This window comes from Orcinus orca, chromosome 3 (assembly GCF_937001465.1).
Source record: "Orcinus orca chromosome 3, mOrcOrc1.1, whole genome shotgun sequence".
Classification (NCBI taxonomy): Eukaryota; Metazoa; Chordata; class Mammalia; order Artiodactyla; family Delphinidae; genus Orcinus; species Orcinus orca.
In genome coordinates, this window is record NC_064561.1 from 135139091 (window position 1) to 135157955 (window position 18865).

Below are 18865 nucleotides of genomic sequence, written 5' to 3' on the forward strand. Positions count from 1 at the left end.
CATACACATTCACAAAAAGAGGAAAGGGGAAAAAATCATAGATCTTGCTCCTAAAGTCCACTTCCTTAATTTGGGATGATTGGTTGTCTATTCAGGTATTCCACAGATGCAGGGTACATCAAGTTGATTGTGGAGCTTTAATCCGCTGCTTCTGAGGCTGCTGGGAGAGATTTCCCTTTCTCTTCTTTGTTCTCACAGCTCCCAGGGCTAAGCTTTGGATTTGGCCCTGCCACTGCGTGTAGATCGCTGGAGGGCGTCTGTTTTTTGCTCAGACAGGATGGGGTTAAAAGAGCCGCTGATTGGGGGCTCTGGCGCACTCAGGCCGGCGGGGACGGAGGGGCACAGAGTGCGGGGCGGGCCTGCGGTGGCAAAGGCCGGCGTGACTTTGCACCAGCCTGAGGCGCGCTGTGCGCTCTCCCGGGGAAGTTGTCCCTGGATCCCGGGAACCCGGCAGTGGCGGGCTGCACAGGCTCCGCGGAAGAGGGGTGTGGAGAGTGACCTGTGCTCGCACACAGGCCCCTCGGTGGCGGCAGCAGCAGCCTTAACGTCTCCCGCCCGCCTCTGGGGTCCGCGCTTTTAGCCGCGGCTTGCGCCCGTCTCTGGATTCCGCGCTTTCAGCCGCGGCTCGCGCCCGTCTCTGGATTCCGCGCTTTCAGCCGCGGCTCGCGCCCGTCTCTGGATTCCGCGCTTTCAGCCGCGGCTCGCGCCCGTCTCTGGATTCCGCGCTTTCAGCCGCGGCTCGCGCCCGTCTCTGGATTCCGCGCTTTCAGCCGCGGCTCGCGCCCGTCTCTGGGGTCCGCGCTTTCAGCCGCGGCTCGCGCCCGTCTCTGGGGTTCGCGCTTTTAGCCGCGGCTCGCGCCCGTCTCTGGAGTTCCTTTAAGCAGCGTTCTTAAACCCCTCTCCTCACGCCCCAGGAAACAGAGGGAAGGAAAATTCTCCTGCCTCTTCTGCAGGTGCAGGCTTTTCCCCGGACTCCCTCCCGGCTAGCTGTGGTGCACTAACCCCTTCAGGCTATGTTCAAGCCGCCAACCCCAGTTCTCTCCCTGCGCTCCGGCCTCAGCTCGCAGCCCCGCCCGCCCCGGCGGGTGAGCAGACAAGCCTCTCGGGCTGGTGAGTGCCGGTAGGCACCGATCCTCTGTGCGGGAATCTCCCCGCTTTGCCCTCCGCACCCGTTGCTGTGCACTCCTCCGCGGCTTCGAAGCTCCCCCCTCCGCCTCCCGCAGTCTCCGCCCGCGAAGGGGCTTCCTAGAGTGTGGAAACTTTTCCTCCTTCACAGCTCCCTCCCACTGGTGCAGGTGCCGTCCCTATTCTTTTGTCTCTGTTTTTTCTTTTGCCCTACCCAGGTACGTGGGGAGTTTCTTGCCTTTTGGGAGGTCTGAGGTCTTCTGCCAGCCTTCAGTAGGTGTTCTGTAGGAGTTGTTCCACGTGTAGATGTATTTCTGGTGTATCTGTGGGGAGGAAGGTGATCTCCGCGTCTTACTCTTCCGCCATCTTCCGCCTTCTCCTAAAGCCACTTTTAAAAGCAAGATACTTGCTCATTTACCCAGCAACAGCCTGGGCAACTTAATTGAAACAGCTGATGCAGTAACAGCAGACCTCAGTGTAAATGTCAACAAGAGAAAAGAGGTTTGTTTGTTGGTATGCTCCTTCGTTTTTTTGAGAGAGAAATTTGAACTTCAAGAAAGGAAATTGTCTCAAAGGAAAAACCAGGAGAAATGATATTTCTCCACAGACTATCAGGGGGCTAGACTGACAACTCTGATAAATAAGAAAGAAGGTTAATTTGAGATGTTTTGGCTCTTAATATAATAAACAGTGAAATTATGTGACAATATCATTGAGACATTAGAACATTAATTTTTAAATACCCATGCTAAAATAATGAAGATCAAAAGCAGGATTGCAACCAAGTGTAACTGTATATCAAGTATTTGGATACCTTTTACATGCCAGTGCCTGTATTAAATTCTGTGGGCACAATTGGAAAGAAAAATACGCAGACTTCAAGAATATTCTATGAGGAAAGAGGAAATCACACTAATATCAGATTTCTTATTAAAATCACTGGATACTCACAAGTTATGTCTTCTATGTTCCAAGAAAAAAATTATTTTACCCGTCCAAAGATGGCCCACAAATGAGCTCTACCTCCTAGTACTTAAATTTGGGCTGGCAGAGTGATGCTGTGTAACATTTGAGGCTACAGCAGAAGTCCTGCAAATTCTGCCTTAGTTTCTTGAAACACTCGTTCTAGGTGAAGCCAGCAACCACATAATAAGTGCGACTACAAGATGCTCATGATGTAAGGCAGTGGTCCCCAACCTTTTTGGCATCAGGGACCGGTTTCATAGAAGATTTTTCCACAGACTGGGGCAGTGGGTATGGTCAGGATGATTCAAGCGCATTACATTTATTGTTCACTTTATTTCTATTATTATTATATTGTAATATATAATGAAATAATTATACAACTCACCATAATGCAGAATCAGTGGGAGCCCTGAGCTTGTTTTCAGTTGCCACTCACTGATAAGGTTTTGATATGAATCTGTAAGCAATTGATTTATTATGGTCTCTGTGCAGTCAAACCTCTCTGCTAATGATAATATCTGTATTTGCCGCTCCCCAGCGCTAGCATCACTGCCTCAGCTCCACCTCAGATCATCCGGCATTAGATTCTCATAAGGAGTGCGCAACGTAGCTCCCTCACATGTACGGTTCACAGTAGGGTTCACACTTCTATGAGAATCTAATGCCGCCACTATCTGACAGGAGGCAGAGCTCAGGTGGTAATGTGAGCAATGGGGAGCGGCTGTAAATACAGATGAAGCCTCGCTTGCTCACCTGCCACTCACCTCCTGCTGTGCAGCCTGTTTCCTAACAGGCCATGGACCGGTACCTGTCTGTGGCCCGGGGACTGGGGACTTCTTATGTAATGAAACCCAAGTTAGCCATGTGGAGAGGACACAAGAAAAGAAAGCATTGATGAAATTTCCAGGCAATTACAACTATTCTAGCCCAGCCTCTAGACATGAAAATTAAGTGGCCTCCTAGGATATTCCAACCCCAGTACATTCTAACCCCAGCCACCAACTGGAGAAGAACCAAGGCCCCAGATACATGGCTCTAGTCAAGCTATTTCAGAAATCTCCAGCCACTTGATTCTTCCTAGCTGAGGTGGCAAGCATTCTTTTTTTTTATGATTAATATCCGAGAATATCAGTAATAAAAATGTTTCATTATTGAGGATATTTGCTGTGAAAGTTTTTGGTGACATCTTCACCAAAAATTAACAATGTATACTTAATTAACAATATATACTTATGTTCCTAGTTTATTAAGGACGTGGAAGTATGTTGAATTCATGGAATACCCTTTCTTCATCCATCACAATTCACAATATTAGTTGTAAAATTATCTGTAGGAAATGGTAAATAGAAAAAATTCTGGTTGACTTCTTTAGCTACTTTGAATTTACTTGAAGTTCTAATATAATACTCTATATGAAAACAGGCTATCTGTCTTAAAAAAAACAACTTATATCAAACAAGAGTTAGAGAAACAATAAAGAGGAGGGTGTTAGAGCTGGAGGAATATTCTGAGAATATTTTGCATATAGAGAAGAATGATTTAATGAACTCTTCATATTTTAAAAGTAAATTTTAATCCTCAGATATTTGAAGGCATATCTTCTTCAGAGAGGTCAGGTTTATATTGTAGGGGATGTTTATTTAGCACTTTGAGGTAGTTACATTAAACTTATAGGTTTCTTGTAACTTTGCTGAATACTTGAAAGACAGACTCATATTTGAAGCCAGTGACTCCCTCCCTCCCTCCCTCTCTTCCTTCCTTTCGTTCTTACTATTTGGCAACTCACTACTGTACTACCCTATATAGTTACCAGTATGAGATTTGAGTTAGATAGTAATTCCATTTTGATTTCTCTTTTGCAGAAAGATAAGAAATGAATAAAATTTCATACAATATTTATTAGAAAATAGTAAACCTTTATTTTTTGTTGAGATGTAATTGATATATAACACTGTCTATGTTTAAGGTGTACAATATATTGACTTAATACATTTATATATTGCAACAGGATTATCTCCATAGCACTAGCTAACACCTCTATCATGTCACATAGTTATAATTTTTTTGTGGTGAGAACAATTAAGATCTGCTTTATCAACAGCTTTGATATTTATAATATAGTATTGTTAACCAAAATCACTATGCTATACATTAGCACTCCAAAAATTTTTATTTGCTAGTTACAAGTTTGTATTCTTGAATAACATCTCCCCAATTCCCCCACCCTCAGCTGCTGATAACCACCATTCTATTCTGTTCTATGAAATCAGCTTTTATAGATTCCCCATACAAGTGATAGCATACAGTGTTTGCTTTTCTCTATCTGACTTGTGTCTGAGTTAGCATAATGCACTCAAAGTCCACCCATATTGTCACAAATAGAAGGGTTTCCTTCTTTAACATGGCTGAATAATACCCCAGTGTGTGTGTGTGTGTGTGTGTGTGTGTGTGTGTGTGTGTATAAAAGGTATAATCATCTTTATCCACTCATCCTTTGACAAACACTAGGTTGTTTCCATATTTTGTCTATTGTGAATAATGCTGCAATAAACATAGGAGTGCAGATACGTTTTCAGTGTTCTGTTTTCTTTGGATGTATATCCAGAAGTGGAAATGCTGGATCATGTGGTAGTTTCTATTTTTAGTTTTCTGAGGAATCTCCAAACGGTTTTCCACAGTGGCTGCACCAATTTTTATTCCTACTAACAGTGTACCAGTGTTGCCTTCTCTCCACCTCCTTGCCAACACTTGTTATCTCTTGTCTTCTTGAGGATAAGATGTTCTAACAGGTGTAGAGTGATATCTCATTGTGGTTTTAATTTGCATTTCCCTGGTGATTAGTGTTGTTGAGCATCTTTTTCTATACCTATTGTTCATTTGGATGTCTTCTTGAGAAAAATGTCTATTTAGTTCCTATGACCATTTTATTTACTTATTTATTTTTCAATTTTCTGGAAGTGTTTATTTATTAATACATCTCTTTCAATAACTTTAAATATTACTTTTTTAAGAATCTGAAAAAGAATATATTTTTTTAATACCTTTATTGGAGTATAATTGCTTTACAATGGTGTGTTAGTTTCTGCTTCACAACAAAGTGAATCAGCTATACATATACATACATCCACATATCTCTCCCCTCTTGCGTATCCTTCCCTCCCACCCTCCCCATCCCACCCCTCTATGTGGTCACACAGCACCGAGCTGATCTCCCTGTGCTATGTGGCTGCTTCCCACTAGCTATCTATTTTACGTTTGGTAGTGTATATATGTCCATGCCACTCTCTCACTTTGTCACAGCTTACCCTTCCCCCTCCCCATATCCTCAAGTCCATGCTCTAGTAGGTCTGTGTCTTTATTCCTGTCTTGCCCCTAGATTCTTCATGACCATTTTGTTTGTTTGTTTTCTAGATTCCATATACATGTGTTAGCGTATGGTATTTGTTTTTCTCGTTCTGACTTACTTCACTCTGTATGACAGACTCTAGGTCCATCCACCTCACTACAAATAACACAATTTCGTTTCTTTTTATGGGTGAGTAATATTCCATTGTATATATGTGCCACAACTTCTTTATCCATTCATATGTCAATGGACATTTAGGTTGGTTTCATGTCCTGACTATTGTAAATAGTGCTGCAATGAACATTGTGATACATGTCTCTCTTTGAATTATGTGTTTCTCAGGGAATATGCCCAGTAGTGGGATAGCCAGGTGGTATGATAGTTCTATTTTTAGTTGTCTAAGGAACCTCCATACTGTTCTCCGTAGTGGTTGTATCAATTTACATTCCCACCAACAGTGCAAGAGGGTTCCCTTTTCTCCCCACCCACTCCAGCATTTATTGTTTGTAGATTCTTTGATGATGGCCATTCTGACCGGTGTGAGATTATATCTCATTGTAGTTTTGATTTGCATTTCTCTAATGATTAATGATGTTGAGCATTTTTTCATGTGTTTCTTGGCAATTTGTATGTCTTCTTTCGAGAAATTTCTATTTAGATCTTATCCCCAATTTTGGATTGGGCTGTTTGTTTCTTTGATATTGAGCTGCATAAGCTGCTCGTAAATTTTGGAGATGAATCCTTTGTCAGTTGCTTCTTTTGTAAATATTTTCTCCCATTCTAAGGGTTGTCTTTTCCTCCTGTTTATGGTTTCCTTTGCTTGCAAAAGCTTTGAAGTTTCATTAGGTCCCATTTGTTTATTTTTGTTTTTATTTTCATTTCTCTAGGAGGTGGGTCAAAAAGGATCTTGCTGTGATATATGTCATAGAATGTTCTGCCTAGGTTTTCTTCTAAGAGTTTGATAGTGTCTGGCCTTACATTTAGGTCTTTAATCCATTTTGAGTTTATTTTTGTGTATGGTGTTAGGGAGTGTTCTAATATTATTCTTTTACATGTAGCAGTCCAGTATTCCCAGCACCACTTATTGAAGAGGCTGTCTTTCCTCCATGGTATATTCTTGCCTCCTTTATCAAAGATTAGGTGACCATATGTGAGTGGGTTTATCTCTGGGCTTTCTATCCTGTTCCATTGATCTTTCTGTTTTTGTGCCAGTACCATACTGTCTTGATCACTATAGCTTTGTAGTATAGTCTGAAGTCTGGGAGCCTGATTCCTCCAGCTCCGTTTTTCTTTCTCAAGATTGCTTTAGCTATTCCGGGTCTTTTAGGCAGCCTCTCTGCTAATGGATGGGGTTGTGTTCCTTTCTTGCTAGTTGTTTGGCATAAGGTCTCCAGCACTACAGTGTCCAGCACTGTAGCTTGCTCATCATTGAGTGGAGCTGGGTCTTGGCGTTAAGATGGAGATCTCTGGGAGATTTTCGCCGTCTGATATTACATGGAGCAGGGAGGTCTCTTGTGGACCAATGTCCTGCAGTTGGCTCTCCCACTTCAGAGGAACAGCCCTGGTGCCTGGCTGGAGCACCAAGAGCCTGTCATCCACATGGCTCAGAATAAAAGAGAGAAAAAAAAAAGAAAGAAAGAAGAAGAGAAAATAAAATAAAGTTATTAAAATAAAAAATAATTATTAAATTTTTTTTAATGTAATGAAAAGAAAGAAGAGAGCAACCAAACCAAAAAACAAATCCATCAATGATAACAAGCGCTAAAATCTATACTAGAAAAAAACAAAACAAAAAAAACCAGACAGAACCCTAGGACAAAGGGTAAAAGCAAAGTTATACAGACAAAATCACACACAGAAGCATACACATACACACTCACAAAAAGAGAAAAAGGGAAATATGTATATATATTGTTGCTCCCAATGTTCACCTCCTCAATTTGGGATGACTCATTGTCTATTCAGGTATTCCACAGTTGCAGGTACATCACGTTGATTGTGGAGATTTAATCCACTGCTCCTGAGACTGCTGGGAAAGATTTCCCTTTCTCTTCTTTCTTCGCACAGCTCCTGGGGTTCAGCTTTGGATTTGGCCCTGCCTCTGCGTATAGGTCGCCCAAGGGCATCTGTTCTTTGCTCATACAGGACAGGGTTAAAGGAGCAACTGCTTCATGGGGTCTGGCTCACTCAGGCCGGAGAGAGGGGTTGGTACGGAATGCGGGGCGAGCCTGCGGTGGCAGAGCCCGGCATGACATTGCACCAGCCTGAGGCATGCTGTGTGTTCTCCCAGGGAAGTTGTCCCTGGATCACAGGACCCTGGCAGTGGCGCGCTGCACAGGCTCCCGGGAGGGGAGGTGTGGATAGTGACCTGTGCTTGCACACAGGCTTCTTGGTGGTTGAAGCAGCAGCCTTAGTGTCTCTGGGGTCAGTGCTGATAGCCAAGGCTCGCACCCATCTCTGGAGCTCCTTTAAATGGCACTCTTAATCCCCTCTCCTCATGCACCAGGAAACAAAAGGGCAAGAAAAAGTCTCTTACCTCTTCAGCAGGTCCAGACTTTTTCCCATACTCCCTCCCTGCCAGCTGTGCCCACTAGCCCCCTTAAGGCTGTGTTTACTCAGCCAACCCCACTTCTCTCCCTGGGATCCAACCTGTGAAGCCCGAGCCTCAGCTCCCAGCCCCCACCCATCCCTGTGGGGGAGCAGGCAAGCCTCTCAGGCTGGTGAGTGCTGGTTGACACTTATCCTCTGTGCAGGGATCTCTCTGCTTTGCCCTTTGCACCCCTGTTGCTGCGCTCTCCGCCATGGCTCCAAAGCTTCCCCCTCCGCCACCTGCATTCTCTGCCTGCAAAGGGCCTTCCTAATGTGTGGAAACCTTTCCTCCTTCACAGCTCCCTCCCCGAGGTGCAGGTCCCATCCCTATTCTTTTGTCTCTGTTTTTTCTTTTGCCCTACTCACGCACGTGGGGAGTTTCTTGCCTTTTGAGAGGTCTGAGGTCTTCTGCCAGCATTCAGTAGGTGTTCTGTAGGAGTTGTTCCACGTGTAGATGTATTTCTGATGTACTTGTGGGGAGGAAGGTGATCTCTACATCTTACTTCTCCACCACCTTGAAGCTCCTCTCGCCCGTTTTAAAATTGGATTGTATGTTGTTGTTTTTATTTTTAGTTGTATGAGTTTCCTGTATATTTTGATATTAACCCCTATCCAGTATATGGTTTGCAGATATTTTCTCCCATTGTGGTAGATTGCCTTTTCATTTTGTTGACTGTTTCTTTTGCTGTGCAAAAACTTTATGGAATGAAATAGTCTCACTTGTATTTTTTTCTCTTTTTTTGCTTTTGGTACCATATCTATAGAAGCATTGCCAAGACCAGTGTCAAAGATATTCTTCCTTTGTTTTCTTCTAGGAGTTTTACAGTCTCAGGACTTGTGTTAAACTCTTTAATCCATTTTGAGTTAATTCTTGTGAGTGGTGTAAAATAAATGTTCAATTCATTTTTCTACATGTGGTTGTCTAGTTTTCCCAACAGAATTTGTTGAAGAGACTATCAGTGCCCCGTTGAGTATTCTTGGCTCTCTTGTCAAATATCAATTGACCATATATGCAGGGATTTATTTCTGGGGTCACTATTTTATTCCATTGGTCTATGTGTCTATTTTTAATATCAGTATGATACTGTTTTAATTAGTAAAGCTTTGTAGTATAGTTTAAAATCAGTAAGCATCATGCCTCTAACTTTGTTTCCCCCCACCTCAGGATTGATTTGTCTGTTTGGTTTTTATGTGGCACCATACAAATTTTAGTGTTGTTTTTACTTTTTATTTGAAAAATGTCAGGGGAATTTTGATAGAAGTTGCACTGAATTTATAGATGGTTTTGGGAAGTATGGACATTTTAACAATCCATGAATATGAGCTATCTTTTATTTTTTCTTTTTTGTATATTCAATTTTTTCATCAAAGACTTGTATTTTTCATTGTACTAATCTTTCACTTCCTTGGTTACATTTATTCCTAAATATTTTATGTTTTTGATGCTATTGTGAATGGGATAGATTTTTAAGTTATTTCTTGAATATTTTGTTGTTAGTGTATAGAAACACAACTGATTTCAGTATGTTGACTTTATCTTGCAACCTGGTCATAGAGGAAAAGTCTTCAACCTTTCATCAATTAGTATAATGTTAGCTACAGGATTGTTATATATGGCCTTTATTATGTTGAGTTACATTCTTTCTATACCCAATTTGTTGAGGATTTTTATGATGAAAAAATGTTGTATTTTGTTAAATGCTTTTTCTGCATCTATTGAGATGATCATATGATTTTTATATTTCATTCTATTAATATGATGTGTCACATTTATTGATTTGCATGTTGAATCATCTTTGCACCCAGAGATAAAACTCACTTGATAGTGGTGTATGATATCTTTAATGTGTTTTTGAATTTAGTTTGCTAATATTTTGTTAAGAATTTTTGCATCTATATTCATCAGGAATATTGGTCTATATAGTGTTGTTATACAGCCATTCTCTGACTTTGGTGTCAGGTTAATGCTGACCTCATAAAATGAGTTTGGGAGTGTCCCCTCCTTTTCAATTTTTTTGGAAGAGGTTGAGATTATTGGCATTAATTCTGTAAATGTTTAGTAAAATTCACCTGTAAAACCATCTGGTCCTAGGTTTTTTTGTGCTGGGAAGTTTTTGATTACTCACTCAAAATCCTTACTTGTTATTGATCTGTTCATATATTCTGCTTCTTCATGATTCAGTCTTGGTAGGTTATATGAGTCTAAGAAATTTATCCATTTCCTCTAGGTTATCTAATTTGTTGGCATATAATTCCTCTAAGTTATCTAATTTGTTGGCATATCTAAGTTGTTGGCATATAATACACATATAATTGTGTATAGTAATATTTTATGATCCTGCATATCTGTGATGTCAGTTTGTAATGTCTCTTCTTTCATCTGATTTCATTTATTAGAGTCTTTTCTCTCTTTTTATTAATCTAGCTAAAAGGTTTGTCAATTTTGTTTATCTTTTCAAAAAACCCAGCTCTTTGTTCCATTAATCTTTTCTATTGTTTTTCTGTTCTCTATCTCATTTATTTCCACTCTGGCTCTTTATTATTCCTTCTGTTAACTCTGCACTTAGTTAATTCTTCTTTATCTAGTTCCTTGAGGTATAAATTTAGATTTTGTTTTTTGGAAATATTTTAATTTTCTTAGTATATGCATTTATGGCTCTACACATCCGTCTAAGAACTGCTTTTGCATCATTGCATAGGTTTTGATGTAGGGTGTTTCAATTTTCATTTGTTTCAATATTTTTAAATTTCCAATTTGATTGCTTCTTTGATCCATTGATCAAGAGTATGTTGTTTAGTTTTCACATGCTTGTACATTTTCCAGCTTTCCTCTTGTTGTTGATTTCTAGTTTCATACCATTGTGGTTGGAAAAGATACTTGGTATGTTTTAGTCTTCTTGAATTTGCTGAGAAGTGTTTTGTGGCCTAACATGTAACCAGTCCCAGAGAATGTTAAATTTTTATCTAATAAATGCTTATGAGGTTTTAATATCTCTGTAATAGTGGCTTTAACTGTGCCCTCATGTGTTTTGATATATTTTCATTATCATTTAGTACAAGATATTTCTAAGTTTCCTTGTGATTTCTTCTTTGTTCATAAGCTATTTAGAAATGTATTGTTTCACTTTCAAATATTTGGAAACATTCTAGCTAGTTGTTATTTTTTTTCAAGCTTATTTCCACTGTGGTCAGATAACATGCTTTCCCCATTTTGTATACTTTGTAAGACCTTTGAAACTTAATACTTATTTTGGTTAGTGTTTGAATATTGTTCCCCTCCACCCATCCTTTTACTTGCAATCTATCTTTAGATTGATCTTTATCCCTATATTTAAAATATTTCTAATAACATATGATTTATTTAATCAATTTTGATATTTGCCTTTAATTGCAATATTTAATCTGCTTATATGTAATATAATCACTGCTATTTATCTGTCTAAATCTACTATTTTGTTATCTGTTCTGTATTTCTTTACTCCCCTTTACTGACTCCTTTTGAATTAAATTAAATACATTTTATTACATTATTTTCTATTAGCCTGTTATTAATTTTTTAATTTATTGGCAAAATGGAGATCACAACATGAATCATAATTTATTAGTGTTTAATATACAATTTCTATACCAATGCAAGGACCTTAGCACACTTAATTCCAACTACTTCCCTTTAAACTTTTGTGTCAAGATATTATTGGCTTTTATCAACGTTTATTCAAATTTCCCATATATTTATATTTTTTGTCCTTTGTTTTTTTTTTTTTGTCTTTCCTATATGGTTGGAATAAACATACATATGTAGTTTTTTGTGTATATAAATATTGTTTTTCCCTTTTCTGCTCTCTCTTGTTCTCTCTCCCTCCCTCTCTCCTTCCCTACATTTCTTTCTTCTTTTTCTCTTAGAACTTCTTTTAGTATTTCCTTTTGTGTAGCTTTTCTGTTGTTAAATTCTTTTTTTCTCTTATATTTTTATATATCACTCTTATATGAATGGTCTTTTTGCTGTATATAGAATTCTGAGTTTCCAGTTACTTTTTTAGCACTTTAAAATACCATTCCATTCTCAACTCACTTTCATTATTTCTTTTCAGAAGATAGCTGTAATTATTATAGATCACTTTGGAAAAACTATATCGTTTGCCTCTGTCTACCTTTAGGATTTTCTCTTTGGTGTTAGTTTTAAGTAACTTTATTTTGCTGTGTCTAAATGTAACCTTGTTTATTTGCTTTTGATTGGGTTTCATTCATGGTTCTTCTTGAATCTGTGGCTTAGTATGTTGGAAATTTATCTTCCAGTATCTTAACTATTATTTCTTCCTTTCTCTCAGTTATCTCTTCCAAAGATTTCAATTAAACCTTACGGATGTCCTCTCACTGTTTCCCTCTTGTCTCACGATCTTTGATGAAGCTTTTTTTTCTTTATACTACTTTACAGTTTGTTCTGACCTAGCTTCCATGTCATTAGCCTTCTGTTTAGCTGCTATTAAGCTAATATATTGGATTGTTAATTTTACTTAAATAATTTAGTCATAAAATTTCCATTTGATTCTTTTTTGTAGGTTCAAGTTTTCTATTGAAATTCTCCAATTCATCTAATCTTTTAAATATGTTTTTCTATTTCATTGAAAATGTGAGTCTGATACCTCCAATACCCACCCAAATCTCCTGAGTCTTCCTATGTCCTTTTTTCATTTCTCTTGTTGTTTGTTCCCTTCTCTTCTTTCTGCATTTCTGGTTTTCATTCAATGAAATCCAGAGCTTTTATATAAAAAAATTTTGGAGAAAATTTGTGGCTTTGTATAATGTTATATTACCTAGAGAGGATTTATATTTTTGTATGAGGGTATTTAGGGAAGGAGAAAATAACTTTAATCTAATCCAAGTATTTTAAACCCAGATTTACTTTTTATGGGAGCTAATGTAAATCAATATGCTCTTGTTTCTACCCAGCTCTTCCCAGCTCTTTGGGAATCCCAACTGAATGATTGCAGTATAGAGAACCTTTCCTTCTTGAAACATCTAGATCTCCAAATTTTATTTTCACAGTCTTATGTGATTGTTAATGATCTGCTCAACTTGTAAACATCTCGGGCAATTTAAGAACAAGTCTTTGGTTAAAGTTGAATCAAATGTTAATTTCAATTCTCTGCATTTTCCTTCCTTCTGGCTTTCCAGTTCCTTCAAACAGGTGTCTTACATCTGTTAGTCATATTTTTTAGTTGTTTTGGTGGAAGGGTTTGTCTGACATAAACTAACCTATTATAGTCATAAATAGGCATCTTATACTCAGTTTTCAGTCAGAAGAAACCATACTGCAACATATCTCACTTTTTTTGTCAACGTAAAACTATATAACATCTTTGTTTTCCCTACACACAATTCCAAAAATCCTTAGAGATTATTTTTGTGTTGATACTCTTATCTTTCTTAATCAATTACAAATTATTCTTTGAATAACATTCTAAGGTCTCAGTGGCTTTCCAGACTGATCCAAGATATAAGTATGCTTTATATATCCTAAATAGAATGTGTGGGCTATCTATTTTTTCCTAGGCAGAGTATAAAACGAATTTATCATAATATTGGGTTGGCCAAAAAATTCATACGGGTTTTTCCATAGCAGCTTACAAAAATCCTGAACAAACTTTTTGGCCGACCCAATATTTTTATTCACAAATGTGATGTGTTTTCCTTTTGATTCTATCCAATTTTTTTCAAAGAATTTTATATTTGCTTTCAAAAAGATCTAAATAGTTTTTAAATTGGAAAGGCTACTCACATATCAGATTCCTTCTGTAGTCCTAGCCTGCCTTTCTTTTCTTTATTTCCTAAATAAATCATTCATTCTCAGCAAAGTGATAAAGGTTTACCACTTTTGAAATGTACTTTGTACATAGGAAATACTATGTCCACGTCCTGGCTTATGCTATTACTTCTTGGAGTATATTCCACTTCTAATATTTCTTATCAAAATCCAGTATATTGGAAAAGAATCAGCTTAAGTGGCATAACCCCTATGATAGCTGTTTCATCATTTAAGCCCACTTTGAAAGAAAGAAAATGATTCCTATGATTCTATCATTCTATGTAATATGTATAATTTTTTGGCCTAATATACCTATGTAATATGAATAAACTTTTATAACAGAATGTTTTGCCTCATATTTATTTTGTCTCTTTGTTATTTCACACATTATTATAATCTCTTTAAAAACAGGAACTTTCTCCTAAGTAGTTTACATTCCCCATCACTTGAGTGCTTTGCATATAGCAACTATTCATTTATAATGAAGTAAAATTATGAGAGTTAGAGAAATCTAAAGTTAGATGCTGCAAATATTGTGATTACATTAATTATTTTTTTATTTTGTATATCTAACACAGAATTATGCATGTTTTTAGGAATTCTTTTTAAAGATTAAGGAAATGATTTTACAACATAAAGCAAATACAATGACTTAGGTACAAAAATGCAAACAGCATGAAGTATTGCTTATATTATAAACTCTTGGATTCCCAGCATTTTCATGAAAATACTATGATATTAACTCTCACCAGAATTTTGTTCACAATTAATTTTAAAAGCCATTTTCCTTTTTTGGGGTGTGTTTGGTTTTGTATTATTTCTCATTTGTCCCCACTCACATCGATCATTTGAAAGGTGGGAACTAAAAACTTCATTAGAAATACCTAAGCCTTAACAATATTCTACTGGAATAACTTCTCTGAAACTATAAAATCTGTTTGACATTTTACAAGAATAATATTTTAAAGGTTCAAACTGTTATCTCTGAAAATTTACCGTATGAATAAGAGGGTAGAAATAAGCAAATCTCTACAACATTATGGCTTGACAACCATTTATTTTTTAATGACAACCCATCCCATTTTTATTTTTAATAGTACTTATTTTTGTAAACGGAATGATCAGTCCCATCAAGGACATATGACCAAAAGCAGAAGATCTGTTCTCAAGAAACTAGAAAACAGCATCTATGTCATGCAAGTCATATTTTATTGATAGGTTAATGGGTGATGGAGTCTTGGTAAATATCACAGATCCAATATTAGTTTTTACAAGCTTCCCCACCTGTCAATACTCAGTCAGCATGGTATTTGTTTAAACATTCTCTGTTCTTTCTGTAACGTATCATGGAACCAGTTGTAAAAATTCAGCAGTCAGATTTTAGCTGACAGTTTTCCTACTGAAACATGGTGTAGAAGGAAACCCAGCTTGGTGTTTCCCAGGTGTGCTTGCTCTGTCATGCTGAAAGGAGCATAATATAACATATGATTGTCAGTTACAGAAACAAATAGAATTCAGAGATACCCAGGGGGAAGAAAATATTAACCATGCAAGTGAGACTATTTTTATAATTACATTTTTAACTATAAACATTCTTAAGTAAAGGTAGGGTAAACAGCTTGGGGAGTCATTTGAACACCAAAATGCAGATGTATTCACTGCATAAATAGTATAGTGGTTTATTAAAAACTGAGATTCTATAATAAAAGTAGCTTTAGGTAGGCTAAAGAATAAATTTGCTCCTCTAGGTAGTCTGGAAATCTTTTGAAAATTATTTTATAAGGTAGTTAATCCCATTTATGTGTATTATTATGATCAATATGTTTGATCTCAGTTTACATATAAGTGTACACTTTCATTATGTCATCTTTCTCGATATTCTATGATTGTGTTTCATTTATATAATACCCATAATCTCATTTATAAATACAGTAACATTGAAATAAACTGCAACTTTTGTTTCCTAGAATTAAATTTACAGTAATATCTTTTAAGTTCAGTTAATTCTTATAAGGCATCTATTTAAAGTGTACAATTTAATGAGTTTTGAGAGTTGTATAACTACTGAAGCCACAATCACAGTTAAGACAAAAAACATTTCAGTTATCCCAGATATAGAGTCTCTGTGCCCCTTTGCAGTCCATCCTTTCTTCTGCCCCAGGCAACCCCACGTCTGTTTTATGTCTCTATAGATTAGTTTGTAGATTCTATAATTTTATATAAAAAAGATAATATAGTATTTACTCTTTTAATCTGGCTTTTTTTTACTAGCATAAATAATTTAAGGTTCATCCATATGCTTGTGTGTGTCAGTCATTCATTAGCTTTTATTGTTAATTATCATTCCATTGTATTTTTGTTTTGTTTATTCAATCTCCTGCTAATGGACATTTGAGCTGTTTCTAATTTTTTTAATTGTAAATAAAACCATCTCTGTGTATATATACATATATATACACATATATATATAGTCTCTGTGTGTGTATATATGTTTTTATATCTGTAGCATAATATATAGGTGTATAATGGCTGAGTCATATGCTAAACATATGTTTCAATTTTTACAAAACTGCCAAAAAGTTTTCCAAAGGGGTTGAGCCATTTTATATTTCCTCCAGCAGTGTATGAGAATTCCAGTTTCTCCACATTTTGACCAGAATTTAATTTTGTGATTTTTTTTAATTAGCTATTCTAGTGAGTGTATAGTATTATCTCATGTTAGTTTTAATGTGCATTTCCCTGATACTAATAATGCTGTGCATCTTTTCATGTACTTATTTTCCATCTGTAGATTTACTTTTGTGAAAACCTATTCAAATCTTTTGCCTATTTTTATTGAGCTGTTTGTCTTATTATTAAGTGGTAAAATTTCTTTATATTCTGGTTGCAAGTCTATTATCAGACATATGTGCTGTGAATATTTCCTTCCAGTCTGGCTTGCATTTGTGTTTTCTTAATCAAGCATTTCAAGGACTAAATGGTTTTAAATTTGATAAAACCAAATTTTTTCTAAAATTATAGTTTTTTTCCCCTTATATTTTGTGTGTTTAGTGTCCTGATAAATCTTTTCCAGGCCCAGGTCCCTAATTGGCCTGCTTTTATTTACTTTTCAGTGACCCCTGGTTGTTGCTTTCTGCATTTTGTCTGGAACTTTTAGTGGTAATTATTGGTAGACATAGGCTAAGTGGGCTCACTCCATCCTGGGTGCTTATCTTCTAATAGTATTTTTCAGACATCATAAACAACTGAGAAAGAAATCTCTCCCCTCACATAATTGAGGTCATCCTGCAGAGAGAATAGCATTTAATGATGTTTTGGGGGTGTCTGAGAATAATTTGACTATATGGGAAGCAGCACATAATAAAAGTACAGGTTTGGACTTTTTAAATAGGGCCTCCCTTTTTCTTGTTGCTTAAATTATTTTCTGGTAATATATGACATCTAAATGGGGCTTATTATTTACTTCCGGTCCTAATACTAGTATAAAATTCTATAGTCTAGTCTACTTTATACGTCATGTTTCTTATAGTATTCTTTCTCTTGTATTGTCTGCAAGTGCTGAAACCATAACCTCTTATATCAAATGCTCAGAGATTTGGGAGAAAAGGTGGATAATGCTTCTCCCGTTTAGGGTAGCATTTCAGCACCAGGTATTGCCACACATTACAAACCAGTTTTGTTAAGGAAGACAAGACCCGTACTTATTTCTTGCAGTGGGACATTGTTGCCATTCGGAATGAAACTCAGGCATCTGTTCAAGAATCTACCTCTTTCCAGGGCACCTCAGACATTCTTATTTCTTCTAAGACAGGAGAATTTCTTGTGGGTCGACGACAGTCTTTAGACACTCTATTCCGTGTTTCAGGCACATCAGTCCATAAAGAATTGGTGTCTTGATCATCTTTTTTTTTTTTTTTTTTGCGGTACGCGGACCTCTCACTGTTGTGGCCTCTCCCGTTACGGAGCACAGGCTCTGGATGCGCAGGCTCAGCGGCCATGGCTCACAAGCCCAGCCGCTCCGCGGCATGTGGGATCTTCCCGGACCGGGGCACAAACCCACGTCCCCTGCATGGGCAGGTGGACTCTCAACCACTGCACCACCAGGGAAGCCCTGATCATCATTTTTGATGTAAGAGTTATGGGTTTCATAAGAATGTCTTTCTAAGAAAGCAAAATTTGGAGTCTTGCTCAATATTTATTCTGTGTGTGTGTGTGTGTGTGTGTGTGTGTGTGTGTGTGTGTGTGAATTTTGCTATTGTGATACACAGTGGAAGTCTGGTAATGATAACAGTGCCAGCCTGATCAGTTTTCCAGTGCTTCACTTTGCCCAGTACACAAAATGTTCACACGTTTCTGGAAAGAAAATTGTTGATCTCAGCCTACACTAGTTTTGACAGAAAGGAAACAGGTGCAAGTGTATTAAATCCCTCCAAATGTTTCAAATGTTAAAATTAAAAATGACTACTTTTAAATTTTATTAATTGTTTAGAGGTTTAAAAAATATACCATAAGTATTACTTTTAAGTCATTTTTAAGCTAATGAGAATTCTCTATGTGACAGTAACATAATTTCCAAATGATGACATTTGATTAAGTTCTTATTGAAGGGTTTAGGGACTGAGAAAATAAATAAAAATATAAATCTCATATAATACCTTTCTTGATCATGAAAAATGATGAGGCTATCCTCTCATTGTCATGCTTCTCATGAGTAATACTTCTTTTCTTCCTTGATGAAAATCATGGTAATAACCTAGACTGTCAGTCATGTGTTTCACAATCTCTCTTTTTGATTTTCATCTTCACAAGTGAAAAGAGACAGGTTGTATACCAGATGGCAGAGTTCCACAAACACCACAGTATATTTGAATTAAAAATGTATATATATACATATACACACACACACACACACACACACACACACACACACATATATATAAAATGAATTCTTTTGCAGAAATGTCAATATTATTCCAACTAAAGCAGGTATTTCATATACCTATATGGCAAGAAATGCTAAAGCAGTGATATTT